Here is a 14,522-nt window from a genome sequence, read left to right on the forward strand (position 1 = left end):
ATGAACGTATTGACGGGATTGTCGGGTTTTGAAATATCAGGATACTTATTGTTCGGGATTTTGAATAAGCGGGATTTTAAAGGACGTGATTTAAAAAAAAAAAACGGTAGTTTATATGACGGGACTTTAAACCGTTTTTTTTCTATATTTTAAACAAATTCCGATACGCTCCCTTCAATATTATATAGTTTTATTTTGCTGATGAGTCCAACATAGGCTTAATTTAATGCTAACATGCGAACCCTCACATTAATTTGATGGGATTTTATTTGTTTAAATTTAATTGTTACATTCTTTTGATTTATGTATGCCAAACATAAAGTTTGTCAAATAAATGCTGATGGTTGCTAACTTCATGATAGATGAGAAGTAGACTACAAACAATCGAACCAGAATTTTAGCTAAAGAATATAAAAATAAACAAAATAAACGTTTCTAGGACTATGACCTAATAATTTTTAATCAAGTTCTAATCGATTTTCAATTACAAAAAAATAAATACGTTTGGTCTCAAGTTTGTTTTAATTTGATAGAATAAACTTGTTTTTATTTTCTTATCTTTGAGTGCAGTATCTTTTTCTTTATCGATTATTTCTTTAAAAAATATATATGTACGTTTGTTAACAAGTGAAGAATTATCTACATACATAAGCAAAGCTACATATGTGAACTACTTAAAAATACATATGTACGTTTCTAAGCAAGGAACTCGTGCCTTATCGCCTTTTTCGTTTTATATATCGATTTCGTTTTGATAAATAGCCTCAATTAAAAATAAAAACACAAAAAGACGCACATATAACTATGTAACTTAACACGCACGTCAACTGCCCACTGGTACTGAACTGGACACAACATTGCCTTTTGTCGTTTCGAAATATTCAAGGTCGTTTAAGAAAATGTGGTATTACCATGGAAAGAAATTCTATGGATTAGGTGGTTCTGTAAGTTTTCCAATTATCCACTTTAAATACTGTTGAAACGTTTTTTTTTTTTGTATAAAACTTGACATAGTGGATGTTGTAACTTTCACCTGCTGATTATATTTCTTCAATTATGAACATGAACATTTCTCCATTCATCCCCTAGTGGGAGGCGTTTTTCAAATGTTCTAAATATAATTTGTATTTGAGTTCTCTGTTATGACTTACTTGAGTAAGTTACTTAAATAGAAATACATTCATAAGTAGTACATTCATGGTAACGTATTTTCAAACAAGAATGTCAGAAATGTATATACCTGACATTTGACCTAGATGAAATATTAACTCAAAAGTGTTTTTGAAAAAAATGTATAGGGCACGTCTGAGTCGTGCGTGTAAATGTTTTGATGAATGAATACTAATTAAAATCAATAATTAATTAATGAATAACTTAAATGAAAAATATTGTTTTTGTTGAAACCTATTTCTGCTCAAAGAAAACAAAGAGTATCATCACGCTTACGTCTCGTTTCCGCAGTCACATATTGAATAAAGCTGGAGACTATAATTAAGTACAACTTATTTTTGTATGATGTATAGGAAGTTAATGTTGCTATGGTCCGTTGTGTTAAAGTGGTTTTGTATTTTGAACCCAAAGTTGTTAGCTAATTAATTAACCATAATCAACAACAAAAGCAAATATAAAACAAAAAATAAAAACCATAAATCTCATCATCTAAGGCTTCATCAATATTTGCTCAACATTCAATTCATCATAGCAAACTTTTTTAATGTTTACTTTTTATTTTGTTGTATTTCTATAGAAAATAAAAACAAAATTACAACAAATTCGTTAAAGTTCAGCAAACACTGTGAAGGTCTTTTAGCATTATTTGTTTTGTTGCTGGAATGATATGAAACTCAAAAGCTTCGTCATACCTCAAATTGACTGGCTTCGATGCCTCCAAATATGGATGGATGAAACAATTCCATTTTTTTGCAAACTATAGTAATATGCGTAAAGAAAAGTGTTACCATACTTAGTAAAATTTATTTATTTTTGTTTCTTGATATTTTGTTAAAATTTTAAGATTTTTTTTTGCAGGATGCAGAGTTTTTAATAAATTTATTACGGAAAAAACATTTAAATATAATTTTAAGAATTATTTATTTTATGTGACATTAAGTTATTCAAATATTATTTTTACTCGAAAATTTAAAAGTTTGAATGATAAAATAACAAAGCATCCATCACTGACAATCGATCGACAGTTAAACATACAGAGGTAGTCAAAAGTATTTACACAACAAACTTTTTTAGTGCACATTCAATTGGAAAAGCTTTTTCTTATTGTTGTTGTTGTTGCAGTGCAACAAAATGCTATGTTGCCTCATGAATGCCTTAGCGACCAAAGTCTATTCGGTAAGGATAACGGTACATAGGGCAGAAAACAAAGCAAATGAAGTGATGATTAGCGGTAGTCAAAAGTATTTACACAATGAAAATTAGCATTTATTTTTTCATTTAGTTTGAGTCAGACCAGTCTTTAAGTTCTATTGCCTTCATAACAAACTAAATGTGCTTTAAAGTTTAAAATTTTATGAATAAAATGCTGAATACAAAGCAATTATCTATTGAAACTCGATCGGAGATCGTTACCAAGTTTAAATGTGGGATTTCGGCTTTGGAGTTATGTAAAAATTTATAAAATTTTAAGAAAAACTGTTTATAATTTAGTTAAAAAAAAGAAGACGAACAATTGCTTGGACAATTGAGAGAGAACTGGGAGGAAACCGGCGATGACTCAAAGAGAATGCAGAAAATTGATAGGCGCAATCATACAAAATCCCACAGTAAGTCCCGTTAAGGTTGTAGTAGCATCGAATTAGCTTGTTAGAAAAAAATCAGTTATGCTATACTGCGCCGGCGATTAAAAGAAATTAACATAAACAAGTACGTTCTGCGCAAAGTGATCGATATTTCTGAAAACAACAAAGCGAAACGCCTCTCAATTGCCTTGGAGTACATCCAAAAGCCTCCATAGTTTTGGTATAATGTGTTGTGGACAAATGAGGCTACATTTCAATTCCAGGGCTCGTTTTACACTTTATGCATTTACAACGTGAAAAGAGGGAAGATGCAGTTCAGCCGCTAAACAGATTCGGAGGTGGCACGGTGATGTATTGGGCATGTTTATCTTACTAATGTTTTGGAGATTTGGTACGAATTGAGGGCACTCTTAAGCAGTCTGGGTATACAACAATCTTAAATGACCATGCCTTTGTATCCGGCAATAGGCTTTTTCCAACTATCGACTGGATTTTACAACACGACAATTCACAATCCATGTCATAAAGGATGGTTGCTTACAAGACTTTTAAGTGCAGTAAATCAAGTTGTTCTTCTAAACATTATTGAAAATGTTTAGGCTTTCGTCAAACGTCAGAGGACAATTGATAAGAACCGAAAACGCAATGACTCAATTGCTGAAATACCGAAATTTGGTCCAAATTAACAGTTGAATTTGCGCGCAATTTGGTTGGATCAATTCCAGTCAAATAGCAGGCAGTTATTGATGCCAAAGGAGATGTAACCAATTATTAATTTTACATCTAAAAATAATTAGTTAAGCTAAACTTCAAAATTTAAGAATTATCATTAATCTGGAGCATAATAATTAATTTAAAGTTTTGTGTAAATACTTTTGACTACCGCTAATCATCAGTTCATTTGCTTTGTTTTGTGTCCAATGTACCGTTATCCTTACCAAATAGACTTCGGTCGCCAAGGCATATACAAAGCTTAAAAGAAAATAGCATTTTGTTGGACTGCAAAAACAACAACAACAAGAAAAACCTTTTTCAATTGAATATGCACTAAAAAAGTTTGTTGTGTAAATACTTTTGACTACCTCTGTACATTGAAAATACATAAATAATAATGTGGATAGTGCCCCTCTTTGGAATTAGATTCAGAATCTCCCAGAACAGAATCTCGCCAATCAGCCGAATAACGCATTCGCGAAGTCTCAAATGCTGACAATTCTCTATATCCCTGATTACATACCGCCCATTCGGAAATATGCTCTCTGAATACCAACTCGGTGTCTTATGATGCTTCTTTTCATGGTATTCGAAACTTTTATTCTGACAAGACTCAATATTATTCACAGCGAATTGTCTTGAACTGTTTAAATGTTTGTCACGAGTCTTCAAGGTATTCAGAAAGCGTATCTATTTCTAATCCTCTGTCATTAGGTTAGGTTAGGTTGGAGTAGCTGTCCAGATGTCATTGACGCACGTATACCTCAAGGGTCCATTGTGATACCACTAATGAGGTTACTCATGGGAGAGTAATGAATTTAAACAAACCATTTTGTACTTTTAATAAAGTTAGTGAGATGTTTTGTGGCAATCGTTGCCAGTTCACTGGTGTTATCGAAGAAGGGATTACCGAGAAAGTTATTCCTTCTAATGGAGAGTGCTGGCCATGTACGTACATAGAAGGTGTTGGACTGTTTCCTCTTCCTCCTCGTCCATGCAGCTTCTACAGAAGTGATTTGTGTAGACCCCTAGCCTTAGAGCAAGTCTTCCTATGAGGCAGTGTCCCGTTATTACTCCAATTGTAGAGCTTATACTTTGTCTGCTGAGTGATATCAAGCTTTTTGACCGTTTTAAGTCAATACTTGGCAATATTTGCTTGGTTGCTAGGCAGGTGGTACTTTGTGACCATCTAGCATTTGTTGTTTCTAGAGCATATTACTTGAGAAGATATTTGCATGTAGCAAGTGGTGTTTCTATGTTATGTTTTTGTCTAACATGAGGCAGAAGTGTTCCGTTTTTGGTGAGCTCATCGGCTTTGCAATTTCCCGGAATGTCTCTGTGGCCCAGCACCCACATGAGGTGAATGTTAAACTGTTCCGTCATCTCATTCAGAGATGATCGACAATCGTGGACTGTTTGAGAGTTTGTGGAGACATACGCGAGAGATTTAAGAGCGGCTTGGCTGTCTGAGAAGATTCGTATATCCTTACAAGATATAACGTTTTCTTTGAGCCAGGATAGTGCTTCTTTAATCACCATTACTTCGGCCTGGAATACACTACATTGATTGGGAAGTCTATAGGATAGACTGAGATTCAGTTGTTCTGAAAAGATACCACTTCCAACTCCGTGATCGGTCTTTGAACCGTCAGTATAAAAGTGTACCGCATCGTCTTCCAGGGGTCTCTCTTCTTTCCAGGAGGATCTTGAACCAAATACCATTTTTGGGGTGGTATAGTCTAAGCGATCTGGAATAGATCTGAAATTGTCTAGAATAGTAGTATGTCCAGTATTGTTAATGGTCCATTGAGAAGTGGCTCTAAGGCTTACACATGAGTTGGCAGCCACCTTTTTAGAGAAGATGTCAAGTGGTGTTAGGTTTAAAAGCACTTCCAGTGCTGCGGTTGGTGTTGAGTGAAGTGCTCCTGTGATGCACATACCTGCTGACCGCTGGAATTTGATGAGCTTATTTAGATTTACCATCTTGGCCAGTGAGGTCCACCATACGATAGCTCCATAAATGAGTATCGGTCTGATTACCAAAGTGTATAGCCAGTGGGTTATTTTTGGTTAGAAGCCCGATTTTGATCCTATGGCCTTTCAACAAGTAAAAAGCGCTACAGTAGCCTTTTTTACTCTTTCATCAATATTTGCCTTCTAATTTAGTTTTTTGTCCAAAATGAGGCCCAAATATTTAGCTTGATCGGAAAAGCTTAATGGTATTCCTCTAATCTTGGGAGGAATTTTATATCTTCTCGAAAAGAGTATTAATTCTGTTTTGTGTGGGTTGACGTCCAATCCACATTGCTTAGCCCATTTAGTTAGCCTGTTTAGGGCATTAACACCAAATAATAATTACCAAGGAGTTTGTTTAGTACAAGAGTTAATAGAACTATTTAAGTAAGCTATAAATTGCCAGAACCGGACAAGATACTAATTGCTTGCAAACGTTCTCTTGCAACAATCTTCAAATCGGAACGGAACATTCATTTTCATAAGGTTTCTTAAAAGTTGAGATAAAACGACGGAAATAGAGAAGAGTCCCAGACACTTTCTTAATTCTTCCAAGCTAGTCGGAAATAGAAGTCTTTCAATAGCCTCTAAATTTTGTTGTCTGGTTGTATGCCCTTATGACTTATGAAGAATTCTATCAATTCAATCTCAGAATAACAAAGTTGACATTTAATCGGTCTTAACTTCATTCCATATTCAGCAGCACGGCTTAGTTTTTGTATCAAATTTTATGATGTCCTCAAGATAAACAACAAAGAAAACCTCACGAATACATTTTTTTTAAATAGTGCTTAGGACTTTCACGCCAGAAGACTTGGATTCAATCCCTACCTGTACGACCTAAAGTTTTTTTTACGGGTACTGCCTCTTGCAAGCAATTGACAAAACCTCTAAAAGTAATTCTTGTCACGATAAGTGCTTTCTCAAATTAGCCATTCGAGTTTGCAATATAAACTGTAGGTCCCCTCCATCTCTGACAAGACTTGCACATAGGAATGATTGAGAGTTGTAAGGCACTGGTTCTTAATGGACTCTCGCGCCACCTAACTTATTTATTTATTTTATAAATCTCTGAAAAACGGCTGGGCCATTCTTAAGCCCTAAGGGCATTCTTAAGTATTCGTATTCGTTACCTGGAGTTACAAAAAATGTATAATGTATGGAATCTTCATGCATTTTAATATGACGAAAACCGTTGTCAAGATCTACCGTTGTAAAATAATGTTTTCCCCCAAGACGTTCAATAAAATCATCAATTAGAGTTAAGGGAAAACCGTCTCGTACAGCGCATTTCTTTAGAGGTCGATAATCAACACATAAACGCTTTTTTCCATTTTTCTTTGGAACTATAACCAAAAAGAATAAATATGGAGAGCAGCTTGGAAGTAGTATAACCTTAGACATCATTTCGCAAACCTGTTTATTTACAATTTACTTGTTACCAAATGAAAATTTTCCGAATAGCTTATCGGAATATCGAACGTAAGTCACAGTTTTATAAAATAATCATGCTTGATTTCAGAAATGTTTTTCAAATCCAAATAGTTTTCTTCAATTATTTAAATCATTTCTATTTTATTAATACTATCAAGCTTAGGGTTAATGTCATATTGTTCAGAAAGTGATTCGTTTTTCATTATTTTCATAAATTTTAGGAAAAAATCATTATCAAACTTATCCATTTTCGAATGATCTCCAAGATTAGAAGACAATAATAACCGACTCCCATCACTTAATTACGCTAAGCTTTTGTTTTATGGCTTCTGGCAAAGACTGCATGAACTGAAAATATCTTTATTTTACACTAGCTTTTAACCGCGTCGTCCGCATTAGATAGTTTTTTGGATAGCAGTATGAAAAAACCTGAGCTGTACTTATTTGTACGTATGTTTGAATTGTGCCGAGATGGGATGAGGCCATACTAAGTGTGATTGTCATAGGTTAGGTTATGTTAGGTTAATACATTTTAAGGAGAAGATAGGTTACTACAATACATTTTTATATATGACGTTTTTTGTGTTTTTGGATAGTAGTAAGAAAAGAAGACAAAGTGAATTATTTGTTGTATTTACATGGCTCGTGTTTAGCGATGAAAGGTTGAGCATAGCAAAGTTGAGGTTTAAAATTATTAATTGTGGATCTTGGTGGGAGCCACAGTTTGCGTCTAACGTTGACGTGTATTATAAGTTTAACATGTTCGACAACTTATTTCACAAGGGTTGCGAATGCGTTGTTTTCCTGTAATACCAATTCTATCCAAATATTATTCAAATCTTTGGTAATTGAAGAGTCAATCAATCAGATTCCCCGGAAAGTAATTTTCCAATTGGAATGCGTTGTTTTCCCGAGGTCAAAAGTAACTATGTCCTTTGCTAAGTCTCAAACTATCTCCTTACCAAATTTCATTTAAATCTGTTCAGTAGTTTATGCGTAAAAGCGATCGACCCACCTGACTTTTCCCATTAGAATGCGTCATTTTCCCAGGGTAAAAAGTAGCCTATATCTTTTCTCGGGTATCAAAATATCTCCATACCAAATTTCATACAAATTGGTTCAGTAGTTTAGACGTGATTGAGTAACAGACAGACAGACAGACGTACTTTAGTATGATTATTTTCAAATCCCTAATAATTTGTAATAAAAAACTAATTGAAGATCAGCTTAGGAACGCAGGCAATTCTCATAGGACTAAACGAACTTCCAGTATCAAAAAATTAAACAAAAAACTTGATATACTTAAGTTGTTTAGACAACGGATTCCTTACAAGAGCATAGCTTCCTTTCAAATCGCAAGTTCTTATATTTTTGTTTGTTTTTCTTTTTTGAAAAAATATTCAAAGGTAAATGGTAACCATAGTCATATGGTTATTGATCTTGCAGATTTGATTGTTTTTCTTTCTTTTTTTCAATGCTCTGATGAAGTAAACTTAAATTGCGCAAAACTAACTTGCTCGTAACGTTTGATAAAATTTATTTTCCGGAGTTCACGAAATTAGAAAATCCATGACAGAGAATTAAAATTAAGAAACAAGTTTACTTTAAATTGTTTCCTGAATAAATTAAATGATGTGAATCATCATGGTGATTTAAAAAAAAAAAACAATCACATAAAATAAGTCTAGACTTTCAGCCAAAGGATTATTCAGTACATTAGCAGCACGTGTTTACACCTCAATACTCCTTTCATAAAGTTATTTATGTTATAATCTTCTTTGTCTGTAGATATGTATAGACTTATTTATCTGCAAATTAAATCTACAAACAACTGAAAATATAAAAAAGTAGATTTACAAATTGCTACATTTTGTTCGATCTACATAAAAGGTCAATGGGTTTTGAAGCCACTAGAGCTACACTATCATCCATCACCTTTTCCTATCATTCGTTAAATGATTGAAAATATCGCGTCTTAAGAGGCAATGAGCGATGAGCTTCTCTTTTGCAGTCGCAAAAGAATGAAAACAATACTTAAACACGGTTAACCGCCAAACCAGACATTCTGAAGTGCTCTTATTTCTTTTTATCTTGTGCTTTTATTATTGAAGCATAATAACAAGATAAATAAACATTTATGTATGTATAAACATAAATGTTATGAAAATAAAATAAAGAAGCTCTCCTCTAAAATAATAACCTTTCTTTGATTACCATATTGGAAAGACTTAATCTTTGTCTCATCTACACCGAGAGAAAAAGATACTGTGATTCTTACAACTTTTTAATTTCATTCAAATATTTGTTTAAGTTCAAATTTCCATTAAAAAAAGAATTTTAACTTAAAATTAAATGCAAGACTAGGTCGCACGAACTTGTTCATGTATTCAAACTGTCTCTTTAAAAATATTTTCTGTATTGTAAGATGTAAAAATGTAAAAGTTTCTTTTAAACAAATTGAATGCCATTTACTTCGTAAAAACAAAATAATTTTAAATTTTTTTTTATTTGAAAATCGTTATTTTATATATCAAATTTTGTAAGTTGAGTTTAAAAACATTTTTGTATACAAATATTTAGAAAGTTTTAGATTTCAATGTTGTAAAAAAATAATAATAATAATAATAAATACATATGTATATTTTAAAAATCAAAAATAAAAAAATACGTTTTTGATTATCAAATTTAATTGAGACAATGTAAGAGCTTGTGTAGACAAAATTTATTGAAATCAGTTTATCAGTTCTTGACGAAGCTTAAACACAAAATAAAGATTATACGGGGGTACCCTTCTGGAGCAATAAAACAATGTTTTTTTTTGTATTGTAGAACTTGCTCCTGTATGCAAAGAGTCTGTTAAAAAAAGTACCTATATAAGATTTCAAAATATACCTGTAAATAAAGTTTGTCTTCAAAGATATAAATGCCATTTGATTGGTCAAAAAACCTGTGATCCTATCACATCCTAAGACACGACTCATCCTAGAACAACTCATCCCGGAAATGAAATATACTTGTTAGCATACTTAACGAAAACAATTGTTTGTGTATCCAACTAGTTCGCTCAAAGCTTTTTCCTTTGGATAGCTTTATTTTGATTTCATATTAGAGGAACCAGGATGGAAAGTAAATTATCTGAAGATAAGAAAGAGGAAGAACATGTATGTTTAAATTGTAAAGCGATCGCCTATTGGTTGTGTAGTCAGGCAGGTGTCTTAAAACGAAGAGTAGTTCATATTTGTGCTCAGCCATGTTTATGATGATAGTGAATAAGTGTTATTAGTAGGTAGAAGTTACTTACTACAATCCAATCACATTCCTTCTTTCCTACAAGTTTTTAGCACAAACTTGGAGTTATTACGTTCAGTTTATTTTGTTCGTTAAATTTTAAAAGAAGCAAGCATACGAACAAGTGCTCTTGTGCGTTTTTGATTTTGGTTATGAAGTGACACGTAAGCAATAGTTGTAGAGGTTGTGCGTAACACCTATACAGGTATAATGTGTATACATACGTTGAAAAACTGATTTTAAAAAAAAATACATATACCTACTCTTTCTGGTCCGTTTCTTAAACTTGTACAAAGTAGTTATTTTTTATATATTACAAATATTTTTGGTATGCATTTGTTTAGTGATTGTAAATATACGCATTTGAATTTCGTAAGAAAATATTGACCCGTTTTTGAGATATAGTATTTTGAAAAAAAAAAAATCTATGTTTTTTTAAAAACTCAAACAATAAAAAATTGCACCTTTGATAATCAAATATTATTAAAGCAGTATAATAGCTTATTCAAAAAAATGATTGAAATCAGTTCACAAGTTGCTGAAAAAATTTAAAAACAAAATAACGATTCTATAAGCCAAGGTAAAAAATAAAATTTTAGAGAAAATTTTAAAAAATCTATCGGTTTGTTTTTTGAGAAAATTCGAATTTTCATTTTTTGACCAAAAAAAAATGTATGGAGGCCAAAATTAGTTTTGATCTTAAAAAAAATAAAAAAAAACGCCTAACGCGAATCTGCTCAAAACCTTGACTTCCAAGTTTGAACTCAATCGACCCAATGGTTTAGGCTGTAGGAGCTTGGACAGACAGACAAAACCGACTGGACGGAATCGCGGGACCCACTTTTTTCGACTTCTCTACCATCTTAATATCATGTTTGATTAAAATCTCGGGTTCAAAATTTTGCACGAATGCAAAACTTGCCATATACATACATATGTGATCCTATATGTCGCAAGTAAATATATTGGTTCTATTTTCAGAAAGTTCGAATTTCTGGTTTTTGACCAACAAATTTGCCTTTTTTATATTCACAAATACAGATAAGATATTTATAAGAACAATATCTTAGGTTAGCAACAAAATTAAGCATAGACCGAAATTATTTTCAAGTCAATACCTTCATTTTTATTTATACCAACTTTTCGCACAATTTTTTTGAAGATTTTAATTTGTATGTAAAAACTGACTGTTGTATTTTTATAAAACTTTTACTGGATGCCAACAAATATTTTTTGGAAAAAGATAAAATTATGTAGTTTGAACCCAATATTTTTTAAAAAAGACAAGTTTTAGTAGTGTTTTTTTGAGTTTTTTTTTTGTAAAAAAGCTCTCAATTCGACTTGTATCACACTTTAACTAGATTTTGAAAACGCTATTCTTCTTTGCATTTAACTATTTTGGAATAAAATCATTCCTTGTTAGTAACATATTTGAGATGGCATTTATTTTTGTCAGTGTTTGTTACTTATAAAAATAACATTAATTGATTTTTTTTTTCAAAGTTATATCACGTCACAACATATAATATAAAATAATTCAAGTCGGTAGCTTTATAGGTTCGTGGGATATTTTGGGTTAACCAATTTTTTGACAGTGCTTTCGGCATCTTTCTGCATTATTATCTGAATAAAAAAATTTATTTTAAGTCGATATTTGTGTTGGTTCTTGAGATATGGTCGAGGAAAACAGCTTTCCCAAACGTCGAGAAATGTTTAATTCGACACAAATCAATTTGTTTTGTTCCATGGAATGCAAAAACAGGAAAAATTTGTATTTTGACAGATCTAGATCAAAACTAAATTGATATAATTTACCCATGAGAAGAACCCCTTAAGAATAAAACAAAATTTAGATTTGTTTGTGTTCTCCTATTTTCCCTCCACCTTTGTTATTTTCAACAAATGCATTTTATAATTCTGAAAATTACTCACTGTGTTTTGAAATGTTTCCATTAGATCGCCATCGATGTTCCTTCCATTCTTGGTTTTTGCTCCGACGATGCCTCTGCATTGCAATGAAATTTCTATGTATCTACTTTTTCATGTTTTTGAGTTTCGTTAAAATGGATCGCAAAGATGTCAAGCAACAAGACCTCGGCTCTGTATCTAGTGGTATCATAAGTGCTGTTAAGAGCATACAAAACCATAGGAGAAATCTTTCAGACACGCTCTCCAATTCTGACCACAAAAAAGAAATCTTAATGATTAAAATATCAACTTCCTGAAAGCCAATCTTAAGCTTTTCTCAAAACCTACAATATTGACAATAAAGCACATTTGTGTTGTCTTAGCATTGTTTGTCTTCCGAGAATTCTGTCTAATGGTCACCACAATCACAAGTAATAGTTAAAATTTTGAAAAATTGGTATCAATTCTAAAGAATTAAATATCATTGCAATTCTGGGTGATTCAAAATGTTTGCCTAGCTCAATTGAAGACCTCACAGAAGGATCCACATTTTTAGATGATTTTTAGAGGGGTTGGGGTCGAAATAATGTATGGATCATAATACTGTATTTAAAATAATGTATCTCAAAATAATGTATTTCAAAATACTAAATATTAATCATACAGTATTATGACCATACAGTTTCGTACAGTATCATACAGTATTTTGACCATACAATATTTTGAAATACAGCATTCCGACCCGTTGCCTTTTAAGAGATCTTGGCAGAATAGTTTTCTTAAGTTTATAACTCACTATTGTAAGGCTATACATTATAAGCGTGATGAAGACTCATAACTCATTTGTTTATAGTATGTTGATTGTATGTACGTATGTAGTACATAGCTTAGTTATACTACGAATATGCATTTTAAACACTTACTTACTTAAGGGGGCGCTACAGTTTGGGGTGGACCTGGGCCTCAGCCAACATGCGTCTCCAGCCAGCTCGGTCCCTAGCTAGGTGTCTCCAGTTTCGCACGTCAAGTTGGTTGAGGTCCTCTCCCACCTGGGTGCGCCACCTGAGTCGCGGTCTTCCTCTACTGCGCCGTTCCTCGGGATTGGATTCGAAGACCCTCCAGGCTGGAACGTTGATGTCCATCCGCTCTACATGACCTAGCCATCTAAGCCGTTGGACTTTCATTCTGCTAACTAGGTCAGTGTCGCTGTACAGCCCGTACAGTTCGTCGTTATATCTTATATTATCGTACGGGACCAAAAATCCTAAGACGCTCTCATCTTTCTTTGACAGGGTCCAGGCCTCAGCGCCATAAATGAGAACCGGGATGATGAGTGTCTTATAGATGGTGATTTTAGATGCTCGAGAGAGGTCTTTACTTCTCAATTGCCTTCTAAGTCCAGAAGAAGTCCCATCTTCTTCTCTTCCGTCGCAATGCTCAAAAACGCTCCACTGACATCACGCTTTGATCTTCCAACTATGTCAATATCATCTGCATATCCAAATAATTGGATGGACCTTTGGAAGATTGTGCCTCTAGTGTTGACAGTTGAGTTTTGCACAATTCTTTCCAGAACAATGTTGAAGAAGTCACATTACAGTGCATCGCCTTGTTTAAAACCTTTTTTGACATCAAATGCATCGGTAAGATCTTTTCCGACCTTGATAGAGCAGCGTTCATTCTCCATCGTCATTCTGCACAAACGGATAAGTTTGACAGGGATGCCAAAAGTAGGCATTGCTCGGTAGAGCTCTTCCCTATAGATGCTGTCATACGCGGCTTTAAAATCGATAAAGAGAGGGTATCGATTTGATGCTCCTGGGTTTTTTCCAAGATCCGCCGTAGGGTGAATATTTGATCGATAGTGGACTTTCCTGGTCTGAAGCCACACTGATAAGGACCAATCAGGTTGTTGACGAATGGCTTCAGACGTTCACATAATACGGCAGAGAGGATCTTATACGCAATGTTAAGGAGACTGATGCCTCTGTAGTTGGCGCAGTTTAGAGGGTCTCCTTTCTTATGTATCGGGCACACTATGCTGAGATTCCCCTCATCGGGCATGCTTTCTTCTGACTATATTTTGCAGATGAGTTGGTGCATGCTCCGTACCAAGTCATCGCCTGCTGCTTTGAATAGTTCGGCAGCGATGCCGTCAGCTCCAGCAGCTTTGTGTGACTTAAGTTTAGATATAGCTATCTTCACTTCATCAAGGTTGGGTAGGTGGAATTGTTGATCTGCATCGCCAAGGTTGAGTGGTTCTATCTCCCTTACAGCGGAATTCGGTTCGCCATCGCCGTTATATAATTTGGAGAAGTGATCTTTCCATATTCTCAGCATCGACTGCGGTTCTACTACGATGTTCCCCTGATCATCTTTACAATTTCGGTTCGTGGCTGGTACCCTTGGAAG

The 14,522-nt window shown here is 33.7% G+C and overlaps 1 protein-coding gene across 1 annotated transcript in view; it reads left to right on the forward strand.

Annotated features, from left to right (window-relative positions):
- LOC129945813 (kinesin-associated protein 3) overlaps window positions 1–14,522 on the forward strand; it is a 59,695-nt gene that overhangs the window by 10,937 nt on the left and 34,236 nt on the right. The gene's annotated exons all lie outside the window — the stretch shown is intronic.

This window comes from Eupeodes corollae, chromosome 2, assembly GCF_945859685.1.
Source record: "Eupeodes corollae chromosome 2, idEupCoro1.1, whole genome shotgun sequence".
Taxonomy (NCBI): Eukaryota; Metazoa; Arthropoda; class Insecta; order Diptera; family Syrphidae; genus Eupeodes; species Eupeodes corollae.